Source organism: Macaca thibetana, chromosome 13, assembly GCF_024542745.1.
Source record: "Macaca thibetana thibetana isolate TM-01 chromosome 13, ASM2454274v1, whole genome shotgun sequence".
Taxonomy (NCBI): domain Eukaryota; kingdom Metazoa; phylum Chordata; class Mammalia; order Primates; family Cercopithecidae; genus Macaca; species Macaca thibetana.
Genome location: NC_065590.1, coordinates 105,537,714 through 105,552,861, shown reverse-complemented (window position 1 = coordinate 105,552,861; position 15,148 = coordinate 105,537,714). Strand labels below are relative to the sequence as shown.

At 47.2% G+C, this 15,148-nt stretch overlaps 1 protein-coding gene across 1 annotated transcript in view; it reads right to left on the bottom strand.

Annotated features, from left to right (window-relative positions):
* LOC126933460 (histidine-rich glycoprotein-like) overlaps positions 1-14,734 on the bottom strand; it is a 31,989-nt gene extending 17,255 nt beyond the window's left edge. Inside the window, exon 1 of the mRNA XM_050753221.1 lies at positions 14,659-14,734. The gene's annotated coding sequence lies outside the window, so the exon portion shown is untranslated. The remainder of the gene's footprint in view (positions 1-14,658) is intronic.
* Between the last annotated feature and the right edge of the window lie 414 nt (positions 14,735-15,148).

Sequence of the window (15,148 nt, the reverse complement as noted above, 5' to 3'; positions counted from 1 at the left end):
AAAAAACCCTCCCCTGCCTTCCCACTCCCAGGAGAGGAGCCAGCAGGGGTGAGGCCACCCAGCCCCAGGGCATGTCCTGCAGAACCTGGGGTCCCGTGGGCTCTCCCTGGAGAGACAGAGAGCTGTCCACACGTGGCAGCCCCAGTCCACACCCTAAGGATGCTGTCTCCACACCTGAGCCGCCCATTGTCCTGCCCCCACCCACTGTGCAGGGTTTCACATGTCCTAACCTCCCCTTTCTGGCTCTCCTCCCAGCGTCCTCTCTTAAACTGGCAATCTGCAGCTCGTAGGGGTGACAAGTTATGAACCAATCTCAGAAGAGAGACAGGCAGGGTCACATTTGGGCGGCAGCAGACCACCACCTGCAGAGACCAGGTGGCAGGTCCTTCTGGGAGGTGTGGGACGCACTACCAGGGGCTTAGGGCATTCCACCTACAAGGTTCTTAGACCCTTATTCATACACGGGGGACGTGCACAGTATTTCTACAGCAATCCACACTTCTGAATTGCCAATGAAAATTATTTTCAACATACATTGTCAATTAACAAACTCAATTGCAGGCAGACCACGATGGCAGAGGCTGATGGGTCTGTGGTGGCCACTGCGTGGTGAGGCTGCCAGGCCTGGGGAAGAGCTCCCTGGCAGTACACTGTGTGTGAGCTGACCTTCCCCCAAGTGTGCTTTACAACCGAAGACATCTGTGTTGTATGTGTCCATATACATCCACACGCACACAACATCACAGGGATGGACACAAGGTCACAGATGATAAAACCCACTTCAATGGGGATGTCAGAGAACAATTAGAAAACCAAAACTGTCCTGCAGCCAGTCATCATGCTAACCTGTAATAGATAATGCATGATCGTTATGTGAATTATTTTCAGGGGTTAGTGTCAATGTCTTTCTAATTTTCAGCCTCAATATAGACATAGCTCAGCTGCTGCCCTGACAGAGCTGGGCAAGTCCTCCTAGCACTCTGACGTTGAGCTTTCCCTTAGGGGCTCAGAGCTGTCTTTGCCTCTGAGTCCTTTTTTCTTCTCTCAATCTCCTGTGTGGACTTGAGTCCTGCAAATGATCAAAACTGGAAGGTCCAGTCTGGAGTCACTGCAGAGAATGTTTCTCATGCTTCCCTGAGAATTATTTCATAATCGCATTTGCAGTGACCAAGAAGGGGAGGAAACAACAGCTCGGACAATTCAAGCTTCAAGAATCTCACCCCTGGGAGAGGAGTCATTCCTCCACCCACACTGGCCCACGCCCCGCCCCAGTGGATTTTCCTGCTGGGAAAACAGACCACTTTGCAAGTTGTTCCTTGGATACTCAAGGTCGGAGGAGGACGGCGAAGACTGTACATAATTAGATGTCCTTAGTTCTTAGACGACCACAGTGACTCAACCGCCCTGTGCCTCCTGAAGGGCAAGGCTAAGAAGTAAAACAAAACAAAGTAAAAAGCATGCGGGGAATGCCCTGTCCAGAATCCCCCATGAGTGCCTACACTACGAGGTAGCCTCTCTGCCCAGGAAAAGCCCATGACTTGCTGCCCTTCTCCATCCCAATCTGCACTTTGAGATCACCAAGAGAAATACTGACGATCCCAAGACAGATTCAACTGCCAAAGTTAATGGTGTGGACCGCCAAATAAGGTTAAAGGAGACTCCCAGCCCCGTGCCAAGGACAGGGCACTTGCTCAGGAAGCTGCTTCCCCTCATTCTCTCAACTTCCACTCTTCTCTCTGGAGCCTGGGTACCTTGAAAGGCATTGTTTAAAATAGCTCCAGCAGTCTTGCAAGAAAGTGTGGTTAAGAAGTGTAGGATGCCTTATCATATAAGTGAAATTAACCAATGTGCTCAAACTAAACACGGGCATTACAAAGATAGTCAATATTAATGCAATGGAAATTGCACATAGGGTCCAGGCTTACACATACAGAGCTAGAAATGACGAGTGGTTATTTGTGAACTTAAAATACACAAAAGCATGATATTTGCCGAATAAGTTGGTGCAATTACACATTGCAAAAATATGTTTAAAGGGGTCATAATAGGGAGGCAGAAAAAAACCCACATTTGTTTTTGTATTTAGATTCAAAAATATTCAGTGAAACAACAAATATCCTTGGACAACAACTCTATCCAAGCAGAAGGCAAGCTGTGAGCCCAGCTCAGTGAGAAACACGTTGGAAGCTCCCCCTCCTCAAGACAATTGGGAAGTAAGATGCCAGCATACAAAACATTTTTCAAATTATCAAAACCAGAATGTTTCAGATACAAAAAAAGGTGGCGTAACTTGGAAAAGGATCATAGAGAATGGGGCAATCATTTTCAGTTGGAATGAAGAAGTTCTGATAGAAAAATGCGACATCTGAACTGACTCTGAAAAGGTGGATAGAATGGACAGAGTATGAAAAGGTACAAACACCAGGAAAGGATTTCTGGGAGCGGAAAGGGGGATTCAAATGCCTAGAAGTAAAGAGGAGTCAGGCTTATGGGAGACAGAAAATAAATTCAAACTACCAAGCAGCCAGCCAAGGGAACCACAGATGCGGCCACCCAGATTAGCAGAGACAGAGGGCAAGGTACTATAGCTCCAATGAAAGTTGGTAGGAAAAAGCAACAAAACAAATAGATGAAAAAGCAGGTGGGGGGTCAGACCCAGAGCATTCTCCAGTCAGGTGGATGCCTCCCTTCTGCTCGGTGGAGGGAGAGCATGGTTGGGGGTGGCCGGACAGGATGGGAGATGATGGCAGGGCAGACAGGCAGTGAGAGGCAGCGGAGGAGGACGAGACAGGGGACCCTCTGTGGAGCGGAATCAGGAATACCTGAGACACTGCAGCGTGAGGCTGAGTAAGATGAGCGTCAAAAAGCATCAGAAATGCCAAGCATTCACGATCCACTGGGGTATGTTAGAGCAGGTCTCATGGATGGAAGGAGGAAAACCGTTGAGTGGATATTGTATAAACATGAGTCTTAGTCTGTTTGGGCAGTGGTAACAAAGTGCCCTGGATGAGCGGGTTTAGAAACAACAGACATTTATTGCTCACAGTTCTGGAGGCTGGAAGTCCAAGATCAAGGGGCTGCCAGGGTTGCTGTCTGGTGAGGGCTACATTTCTGGTTCACAGATGGTGCCTTCTCACTGTGTCCTCACACAATGGGGTGGGCAAGAGAGCTCTCGGGGTCCCTTCTACAAGGGCACTAACCCCATTTATGAGGGCTTCACCCTCATGACCCCATCACCTCCCAGAAGTCCCAACTTTTCAGACTGCTACCTTGAGGGTTACGTTTCAACATGAATATTTGAGGGAGACACCAACATTCAGACCATGGCAATGTGAGAGCCTTTTCTAAGTTAGATACAATACAATTGGGAGGGAATAATGTTACAAGAATCAGGCAAAGAAGCTGAGATTCTGGAATAAAAGGATGTCTGAATGTTTCATACACATATTTCCCTAGAAGGCTTGAAGACTCATCATTCCAGGACATAGTTTTTCAGTTTATCTGGGGCTTTGGTCTCATGTGTCAATAAAGTTTGTGAAGGAATTAGAAGGGAAAATTTTAAATAAAAATGAAGGGAGTTCAATGCTTAAAGTCACAAAGTTTAGGAAAGTCGGCTCAGATAAAGGGAACCTCTGACACTCGACGATGGGAAGGGACCGAGTGCATGTGGGTTCCCTCGACCATCAGCACAGCTGCCTTGGATGAGCGGCCTGTGGTTAGTGGCCTGAATTCAAGGCTGTGAGACAGATGGAGTGGGTGTGGTTCCTATCTGTCCAGATCAGTCAAAGTTGCGCACATGGTTCCTATCTGTCAGATCAATCGTAGTCATGGACGTCCTCATGGGAAAATTCACCAGAAGTGAACACAGTGTGGAAACCACGTGGCTGTTGTGGAGACAGCTCCCCATGGGGCCCCTGGGGTCCCTGTGCAGGCTGTGAGCAGAGGCACTGAGACCCACTGACCCCCCACTGTCTTTTCAAGTATGTTTGCTTAGTGTGCAGCCTTGGGAGACACAGACAGTGCTTCCGTCCAGAGACGAAAAGGCAGGTCTGCTCAGCATCCACTGTCATGATGTGTCCCTCCGGGCCAAAGGCCAGTCAGTCTCACAGTCCATAGTAGGACCCAGATCCCCTGTGCTCAAGCTCCTTATCAGTGGTGCAAACCCACAGTCACACTCACCTAGGACTTAGGGAACAGGGAGAGCAAAACCTCAGACTTTTTATAGTTTTAGCTTTTGACACTAGACACATCAGAATAAGTCTGAAAACCAAAGACAAAGAGATAAATCTTAAAAATACCAAGAGAAAAATAACATGACACTTTCAAAGAGCCACATTTAGAGTGTCAATTGACTTCTCAACAGAAAGTAAACAAAAGGCATGTAGTGATGGCCTTGGAGTGTTTTACAGATCATATATAACAACTCATGCCCAATAAAGATGCTTTTCCAAATGAAGGTGGAAATCAAGATGTTCCCAGACAACCAAAACTCATGAACATGAGGCAGGACAATTTTTTTTTTGAAGACCGGAAATGCTAAAAGTAATAAAGAATAACAAAAGGGTAAATATTTCAAGTAAACCTACATAAAGATCTAATATTTAAGATAATAATAAAAATGTTTCATGCATTTGAAACATGGGACAAAATGCAAGACAAAGCCCAAAAAGTGAAATAATTTAAATGCATAAAATGTAAAAGTAATAATTCAGGATACACAATGTCGATGGTGAATTTTTGGTAAAAAGTAACCATTGAAATAATAGTAAAAATGTTAACAATAAGCTAAAAGTCAGAAATAGAGAAATAAAAATCTTGATTCATTCATAAAAAAACACAAGGAAGGAGAAAAATGAACACGAGGCAAATAGAAAATAATAGATGGTGGATTTAAAATAAAATACAACAGTAATAGTATTAACTGTAAATGGACTAAACATGCTAACTGAAAAACAAAGATTATCTCTCTGGATAAAATAAAAGATCCCATGGTACGCTGCTTATAACAACAAAGGGGCCAGACCAGCGAAGAGCTACTTTAAACCTCAGCACAAAGAAGTAATAGAGTAAAAGGATTGCACAAGATACACCACAAAGTTCAAAACCAAACATACCTGATTTTAAAAACTGATATAACTAATGAAGAGAAAAGACAGACTTTGCAAGTTTGTCCAACCCACTGCCCATGGGCTGCATGCGGCACAGGATGGCTTTGAAAGCAGCTCGAAATAAATTCATAAACTTTCTTAAAACATTATGAGTTTTTTTTGTGATTTTGGTTTCTTTAGCTTATCAGCTATCACTAGTGTTAGTGCATTTTATGTGTCCCAAGACAATTCTTCTTCCAATGTCATTCAGGGAAGCCAAAAGATTGGACACCCCTGCTTTAAAGCAAGAAGTATTACTGAAGATAAAAAAGGATATTTCATAAAGATAAAAGGCTATCATTATTATTTATAACACTATGTAAAAGGAATAATATGTTAAGCCTAGTAGGATTTATTTTACTAATTGAAATGAGCTTTATATTTAAAATTAGTCATAGTAAAGCAACACAAAAACAGAGTAAAAGATAAAACTATGTAAGAATATCAATAACTGCAGAAATATTATAAAACTCAACATCTATTCATGATTCAGGCAAAAAGCAATTCAAAAGAAATCTCAGTTAACCATAAGCACAAGGATATTTCTCAAATATGACAGAGTATTTACAAAAATGCCTCTACCTAGGCAATAGTGGAATACTGAAGACACAACTAAGGAAACTGGAAACGAGACAAGAATTTCCACGAACTCCATTTCCTTCAATACTGTACTAGAAGTACTAACTGAGACAATGAGGTAAGAAAAGGAAATTTAAAAATTAGAGTTAGAAGTAAACAACTAAAACCTTCATTATTTATCCAAACAAAAATATTCTGAATGTAGAACTTCAAAAAAACTATAACTATTTAAATTAATAAGTTAATTTATTAAGATTGCTGAATATGAGGTCAACATCCAAAATTCAATTGCATTTCTATATGGTTACATAGCCAGAAAGTGAAATTTTTTTAAAAAATACAATACCATAAGAACACCAATACCAAGAAATAAATCTAACGAAAATGTGCAAAACTTTTATAAAAGACTGAAAAAAAAAGTTCTTGAAACCTATTAAAGAAGTTGTACATAAAGATAGGAATATACCACATTCACAAACTGGAGGATTAAATGTTAAAATTGTCAAGTGAGCCCAGTTGATTTATAGATTCAATACAATACCAATCAAAACTCCTGCAGGCATTAGTTTTGTTTTTGGTGGAAATTGACAAGTGGATACTAAGATACATATGGAAAGGCACAGGGGCCAGACCAGCAAAGACCGTCTTGACAGACAGCAACTAAGCTGAGGCATTCGTATTACTAGACATCAAGACTACTTTTATCAGCCTATAGCATTTAAAACAGTGTTTATGCAAGGTAAGCAAATCACAGGAGAAATTCCAGAAAGAGACACACTCACATAGATAGTCACTCAATGACGACCAAGGTGAGAGTGCAGGGCCATGGCGAGAAGACGCTCTTGCAAATATATGTCATGAAAAGTAAAACACAAAATCCTCAGCCCTCCAACTGACTGAACAGCCCTCCTCTTGGCCACGGGGACCCCAGAAAAACCTGAACTGAGTTCCTCACCATGACAGGATAGGAGGTAGGATGCTCCTCATGACACCCCTCCCTTGCCACCATGATTAGGCTTCCTTCCCTAAAGGTTAAAGAGAAACCAGCCCTTTTGGAAGACTTGCGCCACGCTGAATCAACCAACCTCATCACTGACCCTCCTTTTTATGATCTGGACTCAACATCCAACAGCATTTCTTCCTGAAAGGAAACCACTGGCCATGGAATAGCCCTGGCCACTCTGTGGGGAATGTGCAGGGAGGGTTTTCCTATCCTCTGCTTCACCTTTTGAAGCCAGAGGGCCAAAATCTCCATCCTCAGATCACATTAACACCACTAGGTTTTGATCCATGGAGAAGCATGAAGCCCAGGTGCACGTGTGCATGTTTTCTTTTCATAAATATTAATGATTCCTATAGCTTATTAAGTATGTATATTGGCTGAATAAATTTCAGCCATTCTGAATAAATTTCTGTCTTATTCTTTCCACCCATGTAGTACCTGTTTCCAGCTTCTGAGTGGAGGCTACATTTCCCAGCCTGTCAAAATGGCCACTTTTGCACTGTTCATAGGAAACAAAGCCCTCCTTTCCAAATGTATGAACCTCCTCATTCTTCAGCTGACAATCACCAGGTCAGCTATGCATGAGTCATAACATGAACCTGAATCCCTGCAATATGATATATTTAAAAATCATTTCCAAGTGACCATCAAACCTGGAAATGAGAGGTGAAATTATTAAATTTCTAGAAGATTACATAGGAAAACAACTTAATATTCATTAAGCTTTCCTAAACAGGACACAAAAACCCATAAAAGATTGACAAGTAGGACTTGATGAAAATTAAGAACTTCTATTCAATTAAGAGAACAAAAGGCACAAATTGAGAGAAGAAATGTAATATATCTATATATAAAAAAACTCATCTAAAATATAAGGGTATATATCCTTATATATAAGGATATATAGAGAGGTAATATCAAACATTACAAATCAATAACAAATTGAAGATAATTTAAGTGAGAAAAAGACTTAAGCACTTCACAAAAGATGGTCAAATGATCAATACACACATCTGAATAGGCTCGACCTCATTAATCATCAAGCAAATGCAAATTAAAACCACCGTGAAACACCACTCCTCACTGCCAGAGTGCCTGCACTTTAACGCTGCCAACATCACATGCTAGAAAAGACTTGGAGCAGCTGGAACTCTGATCCTTCGCTGGTGAGAATGTAAATCAGCAAAGCCATTAGAGAAACATTTTGACAGTGTCTTATACAGCTAAGCATGCAGGAATTCTATCACACCCAGCAACTCCACTTCTAGGCAGGTACCCACCTGCAATGCATTCACATGTGCACCAAAAGACTTGTTCGTATCCATATTATTCGTAATAGCCTAAAACCAAAAACTATCCAACAGCACTTGAATGATTAAATAAATTGTGGTATATTTAACATGAAATACGACACAACAATGACCAAAAAAAAAAAAAAAACCACACACACACAGATACCCAAAACCACATGAATGAATCACAGACAGGATATTAAGTGGTAAATGACACAGACAGAAAACTACGTACTGTCTGATTTTTTTTGCAGGGAGTTCATAAAACGAGGCAAGATGAATCTGTGGTAATGAATGTGCAGCCAGTATTCTGTCTTGACTGAGTGGTGGTTGATTGAAGGTGTTAATAAACTGTCCAACTTCACTGGGAAAAAAGCTAAGATGTGCGGGCCTTGCTGTCTAAATGCTGTACTTCAACAGAAAGTTCACCCAAAGTCCTTATGCTTTGGAGTTTGTAGCATTGAAAATATTCTCTTCTTTTAGAGAGAAGAAACTTTTCTCACAAAAGAAACCCAGGAAATATCTCTCCACAAGAAGTTTAAAATCAAAGCGAAGGGAGACAATGTATAAACCAAGCAGAGCCAGTTCTTCTCTTGGGTGGTTCGTGACAACCATTTCACCCCCAGAATCCTGACAATGCCATGCTCTTTCGGGGATTTCTAATGGCGGCAGCTTTAGGCTTTTCCTCAAGGGATCCTATGAGATCCCTGGAGGTGGGACTGTGCTGAAGCAGCTGTGGATCCTTCCCACAGTGAAGCGGGCTTCCTGCCGGGGCTCTCCCAGCAATCCATGGATCCTTCCCACAGTGAAGCGGGCTTCCTGCAGCGGCCTCACAGCAATCCACGGATCCTTCCCACAGTGAAGCGGGCTTCCTGCCGGGGCTCTCCCAGCAATCCATGGATCCTTCCCACAGTGAAGCGGGCTTCCTGCAGCGGCCTCACGGCAATCCATGGATCCTTCCCACAGAGAAGCGGGCTTCCTGCAGCGGCCTCACGGCAATCCATGGATCCTTCCCACCGTGAAGCGGGCTTCCCGCAGCGGCCTCCCCGCAGCGGCCTCCCCGCAGCGGCCTCACAGCAATCTGTGGATCCTTCCCACAGTGAAGCGGGCTTCCTGAGGGGGCTCTCCCAGCAATCCACGGGTCCTTCCCACAGTGAAGCGGGCTTCCTGCAGCGGCCTCATGGCAATCCACGGGTCCTTCCCACAGTGAAGCGGGCTTCCTGCAGCGGCCTCACGGCAATCCACGGGTCCTTCCCACAGTGAAGCGGGCTTCCTGCAGCGGCCTCATGGCAATCCACGGGTCCTTCCCACAGTGAAGCGGGCTTCCTGCAGCGGCCTCACGGCAATCCACGGGTCCTTCCCACAGTGAAGCGGGCTTCCTGCCGGGGCTCTCCCAGCAATCCATGGATCCTTCCCACCGTGAAGCGGCCTCCCCGCAGCGGCCTCACAGCAATCTGTGGATCCTTCCGACAGTGAAGCGGGCTTCCTGCCGGGGCTCTCCCAGCAATCCATGGATCCTTCCCACCGTGAAGCGGCCTCCCCGCAGCGGCCTCACAGCAATCTGTGGATCCTTCTCACAGAGAAGCGGGCTTCCTGCAGCGGCCTCACAGCAATCCACGGATCCTTCCCACAGTGAAGCGGGCTTCCTGCAGCGGCCTCACAGCAATCCACGGATCCTTCCCACAGTGAAGCGGGCTTCCTGAGGGGGCTCTCCCAGCAATCCACGGGTCCTTCCCACAGTGAAGCGGGCTTCCCGCAGCAGCTCTCACAGAAATCCAAATAAGCAGTCTCTGGTTCACTGAGAGCCATTTCACATCCGCACATTCACTCCATTGCTGCCTTCTCCATGAATTTGGCAAACCATGAAGACTATACTTTCTCATACCCCGTTTTCTGCTCTCTCTCTCCCACCTGCCTTCCTTCTTAACAAAGCTGCCCCGCCAGTTCCCAACAATGGAATTCCCAGCTGGTAGATTAAGAGATTGTCACAATGTCCAAGGCCAACGCTCCTCAGCCATCTCCTCCTCCAAACCCTGCAAACCCACAAGATCTCAGCACAGAATCCACTTTATTAAAACCAGAAAGTTCCCGTCACTAACTCTTAACACTCTTTGAGACAGGCAATAACACAGTCAGCTTGGCCATGTCATCCTGTACGATGGGGTCTGTCCTCGCAGACTGGGATTTCTAAGTTGTTCTTAACAGCTACGTATATATATTTTTTTCCCGTTTGCAAAACTTGGAGATCAGTGAAGCCTTTTCACCAAATACAATAGCTTGTTTCTTAGGAACCTTCTGTCACTCATGGGGACTTTTCTGACTGCTTAACCAAAAAAACACACGAAATGTCATTTTACCATATATTTTTCTGTTACATATTTTTTTTTTGTCCCAGATCTGGCAATTGGAGTATGGCTATAAAAGTTGTGCCATCTTCCAGTTTCATCTTTATGTGAGAACTTGGGATTTCCTGCTTGATGAGAAACGGGAGCTGATTCCTTCTGCACATCCGCAGAGCTCCACACTGAAGCAGAACTCAGCAGAACCCACAGAACCAGGTAAGAGCTTACACACACATCGCCACAAGTGTGAAATGCCTGACACACAGGACGGGTTCCCCTTCTACGTCCTCGTGGGCCGTGGGCACCCTGCAGGCTGAGCTGGGTAAACAGTGTTTGCTGGAAAGAAAACAGACACAGAACTCGGCTGGCCATCACGCCTGTGTGCCCACCCAGGGTTTTCTTCAGCTGAAAGCCACCGCTGTTGTCAAACCTCATGTGGCCTCATCCTGTGCCAGCAGGAGTGGGAGAGAATCTCCAAGCTGCTCATAACCCTCGCACTCCCCCTCAGCCTCCAGCCAGGACACCGCTGCTCCGCACCGCATCCTTACGCACAGACATGCTCCGTTTCCACTCCCCCTGTGTACACAGAGTCTTCGTGTTCAGAGGCCTGTGTTGTGCCCTCCCTCCCACTAGTCACTCTTCTGTTTCTGTGGCTGTCCCTGGATGCTGGAGGTGCCGGGAGGGGAGGTCACGCTCCCTCACAGCCTCCCCTCACCCCACAACTCACTCATACGCTTATTTCCCTACTTTGTTTTTCACCAGACATTCAATAAGCATCTTCCATCCCCTCCTCCATCCCAGTCCCTGTGCTAAGCCTGGGGTTGTAATGACAGACAGTGGTCTAAAGAATCGCAGAGATGCAGAGAAGGCAGAAAAGGAAAGAAAAACAGTCACAATATGCAGAATCAACAGGTATGAATCTCTTCTTCATAAAAATAAGCCAAATTCATGCCATTTATCCTAGTAAAGTATGTGGCTTACAAGCAAGGGCTAAGGGAGGTATTTCAATAAGCCTTTTTTTATCTGACAGCTTGAAGATCCTATTATCTTATACCGTTTGTACAGAGAAACTGTCAGTCAATTCATTACAAATAGAGCAGGCTCAATTCAACAATAGTTACACAATAATCTCTCATGGATTTGAGTAGCATGTTGCACTTTCAAGTATGGTTTCGATCATGGATATACAGCCTTAATACGTTTTTATTTATATCTCACCTTTCTTCTAAAAAAGATTGGAGGTACCCCATCTGTATGAATCTATGAATAAACAGAATCCACGATGGGCAGAAAATGTGTGGGCCAACTTCGGAAAACACTTAAAACTCCAAAGGAAAGTGTGTTGGTCCCAGATTAGAGGGGCATGACTCGCTGCGCTCACAGGCTCCCCTCTGCTGCGCAGGGTTGCGCTCTGGGGCGGCTGGGAGGGACCCCATTATTCACAGCACAGTAGTCAGGGTCTCAAGGATGACGACGTGCCAAGTCCCACTCCCACGCCCTGGCTCCACCTTGGGTGTCCCCTGCTTCCCTCCTTCCTGCCCTGTGGGCTCCATATCAGTTGCTCCCTGAGAACTCACCCAGGTCTGCTGGGTTGGTGTCCTGGCCCTGACCAGGCCCTGGGCTGAGTGCACAGAAGATCTGGGAGACACTGTGTCCCCTGGGGAGTGAGGCTTCCTCCTTCCAAGTCGGGCTGGATTCTGCAGGAGCACTGCTCCCTTTCTGTCCCCGCCAGCGCACTCCGACCCACTGTGGGTACTGCCCTTCTGAGATTTCATGGGAGTCCCAGCCCCCAGGTCTCAGCCAGCACTACCCACTGGCCAGGTTTCCTTCACCACTTGCCTGTTGGACCCCCCAGGACCATGAGCAGAAGTCAAACATGGATGTCACAGACCCTCCTGAAGGTCTGGAATTAGTGGGTAAGAGCAGAGAACCCGAGCCTGGTCAGTCCTCCCAGGACAAGCGTGAGGCCCACCCTGGGCCCTATGCAAGGGTCTCCCAGGACCCCCAGGGTCCAAGCCTGACTGCCTTGCCGCCTCCCCCAGTATTTCCTGTGGAAAATCTCCCCCCACTTTCAGGATGATTTCCATCTCCCTGCCTGAGGGGTGGTCTCACTCTAGAAGTTATTCTCTCCCCCAACAGCACCAAGAGGAGCAGCCGCATAGCCACCCAGCTGAGCCCTGCCCACCCCAGGCTGTGCCTTCTGAGGATGCCCGGCTATGCAAATGGAGACAGGCCCCTCACCCTCTCTCTCTGTCCTGCCTTCTTCCTGCCTGTTGCTGTCTTCTGTCCTGGCTGTTAAAAAACACTACACAATGCATTCCCGGGCCCAGCAACCGTTCCCTGAGATCATCTGCTCCAAATTTTCTTAAGGAATGGGAGCATTTTCCTAAAACCAGCCTGGTCTGTAAACACCTCCCTGGCCCGAATAGAGGCTTCTGTATTCCCAGCTTCTGAGCCTTCATAGGGCCTGTGCTCAAGAACCAGCCCCTTTTCCATCCATCAGAGCTCAGCATAGGCGCCAGAAAAGTTTCAAAAGCTGGTCTACTTTAAATACCTGAGCTGCTGTCTACTATAATTTATATTTATTTATTTGCTTGCTCGGGTGCTGACCTCCGCCAGCTGCAAGCGTGCCTGTCTCATTCACCTCTGAATCAGCAGCACCTTGGACCCCATCTGACTCAGCGCCTTGAGGGCCCCTCTTCCCACCCCAGGACGCTGGGGCATAGCCTCCTCTTGGCCTCCTCGCCCTCTGGTCCAGGCTTTGGTGTGGAATGCCTAAAGATGCCCAAGGAGTGATTTTTGGCCTCAGATTGACTCTTTTTTTGCTAGGCTAAACCTAGGTTATATTTTTTGCCGCCAAGTTTTAATCTCACACCCCAGTGAACATGTGTATATGTGTGTGTGTGTATGTATATGTGTGTGTGTGTGTATATATATATATATATATTTTTTTTTCAAATTTGATTTTGCAAATGTCCCAGGAGCACATGCCCTGTTTCCTAATGAATCTCCAGGGCTCTTTAGAGTAAACAACAAAACATAGCATTCCTGCTTTGGGACTCCAGCCCTCCACCCTGGGGAGCGTGTGTCTCTTTGACCATGGTCATCTCCTACTGGACCAGAGTTGAGGAGGGAGCCGAGCCCGACCAAGCCCCGAGGAGAGACCGTGGGGCTGCCTGAGAGCATCAGCCCAGGGCAGTGGCAGACAGGAGAGGACGGCCACTCTTGAGGGCTGTGGGAGGCCATCTGCAGGCTGAGGGGGCGGGTGCCTGTCTTCAGGCTTTTCCCCTACATAGGACTGAGCCTGTGATCAAGGAGTCACCCAGAGCCCAGTTATGTCTACGGGAGCTTTTCTCAGAGAAACGGGCATAGACACCTCTAAGATGGTCCCTGGAAGCCCATGAACCAGAGCCAGAGCCATGTTCCCGATTCGAACATGTTTGGTGTATCCTATGGGGAAATGCGCAGGTCATCCAAGGAATGGAAGTAATGGAAAAATATTTTTTGAAACAATTTTTTAAATGTTCAAATAGTGACTGCCACCACGGAAGGAATAGAAATCCTCCAGAGGAGTGAGCTCCACGTCACAGGGGCATTCAAGCCCGTCCTCCCGGGAGGATGCACATCCCACAGCTGCTCCACCAGACAGCTTGTCACGTCTCATCCCCCCAGGTTCCACTATGTGCTCCACGGCAAAGCTCTGCCCCTTGGGCTTGGGGTCCGGGGAAAGATCCCTGGACACCTGGAGGTGCAAGTAACCACAGGGTGGTGCGCAGCTGTGCCTCCCCAGCCCTTCAGATGAAGAGGGAGCTGCCAACTCTCCATGCGTCAGTGCAGAGTCTGCCAAGCTACATGCAAAGGTTCAACCCAGGGCTGATCCACACAGGCTGATTCTCACCCATGCCTGAGTCCTCCTGCCTTGGTGACCCTTTAGGTGAGTTGAGAGCACTTCTCAGGAAGTAATCACCTTGAACCTCAGCAGTTGCACAGAGATTTGGGTGAAGGCCATCCCTTTCTGGCCCCAGGTCCCCTGCATAAAGGACTGACTCAGCCTCACCTGTCCCTAGGATGAGCCTGGCTGTCCCGGGGAGGTGAGGAGCCCCACTCCCTGCAAATGTGGAGGGCCAGGCACGCCGCAGGTGTTTATTAGAGAACCTTTCTGCCTACTGGCCTGCAATCAAGAAGACGCTCCTTAGCTCATTACCTTCATGGACAAGTCCCGGAAGAGGAAGACCAGGCCCCCCAAGCTATCAAGGTGCCCGCGATGACACCCAGCTCCTCCCCCACCCCCTTACTTGCGGGGCACTTCAGTCCATCTGGCTGTGCCCTGGCTGCAGCCCGGCTCCTGGCCTCTCCACTTCTCCCTGGAAAGCTGAGACCTCAGGACTGGGAGTGGAAGACAAGGAGGAATGTGGAGGTGGAACTTGGCAGAGGGCGAGGCCGGCCCTCCCTGTGGTCATCTCTGCCCTGCAGGCTGCCCTCCCCGCCCAGATTCCTATTCAGGCCAGCACCCCCACCCCTGGCCCCACCCACAGGGACCTCCCTGGAACCTGCACTGCAGAGACCGGGGAGACCAGGTGGGGAGACCAGGTCGGGAGACTGGGTCGGGAGACACACTGGAACAGGGAGAGCCCACCCCCAGGGAATCCTAGAGCTATGTCCTGAAGATGCAACTTTTATCCTAATGGGCTGGGCTCCCACACAGATGTGGAGGCAGCACCGCCTGCAGCAGCCCTTGTCAGTGGCCATGGAGAGCCTGTTACTGTCCTCCCGCCCTGTCCCTGT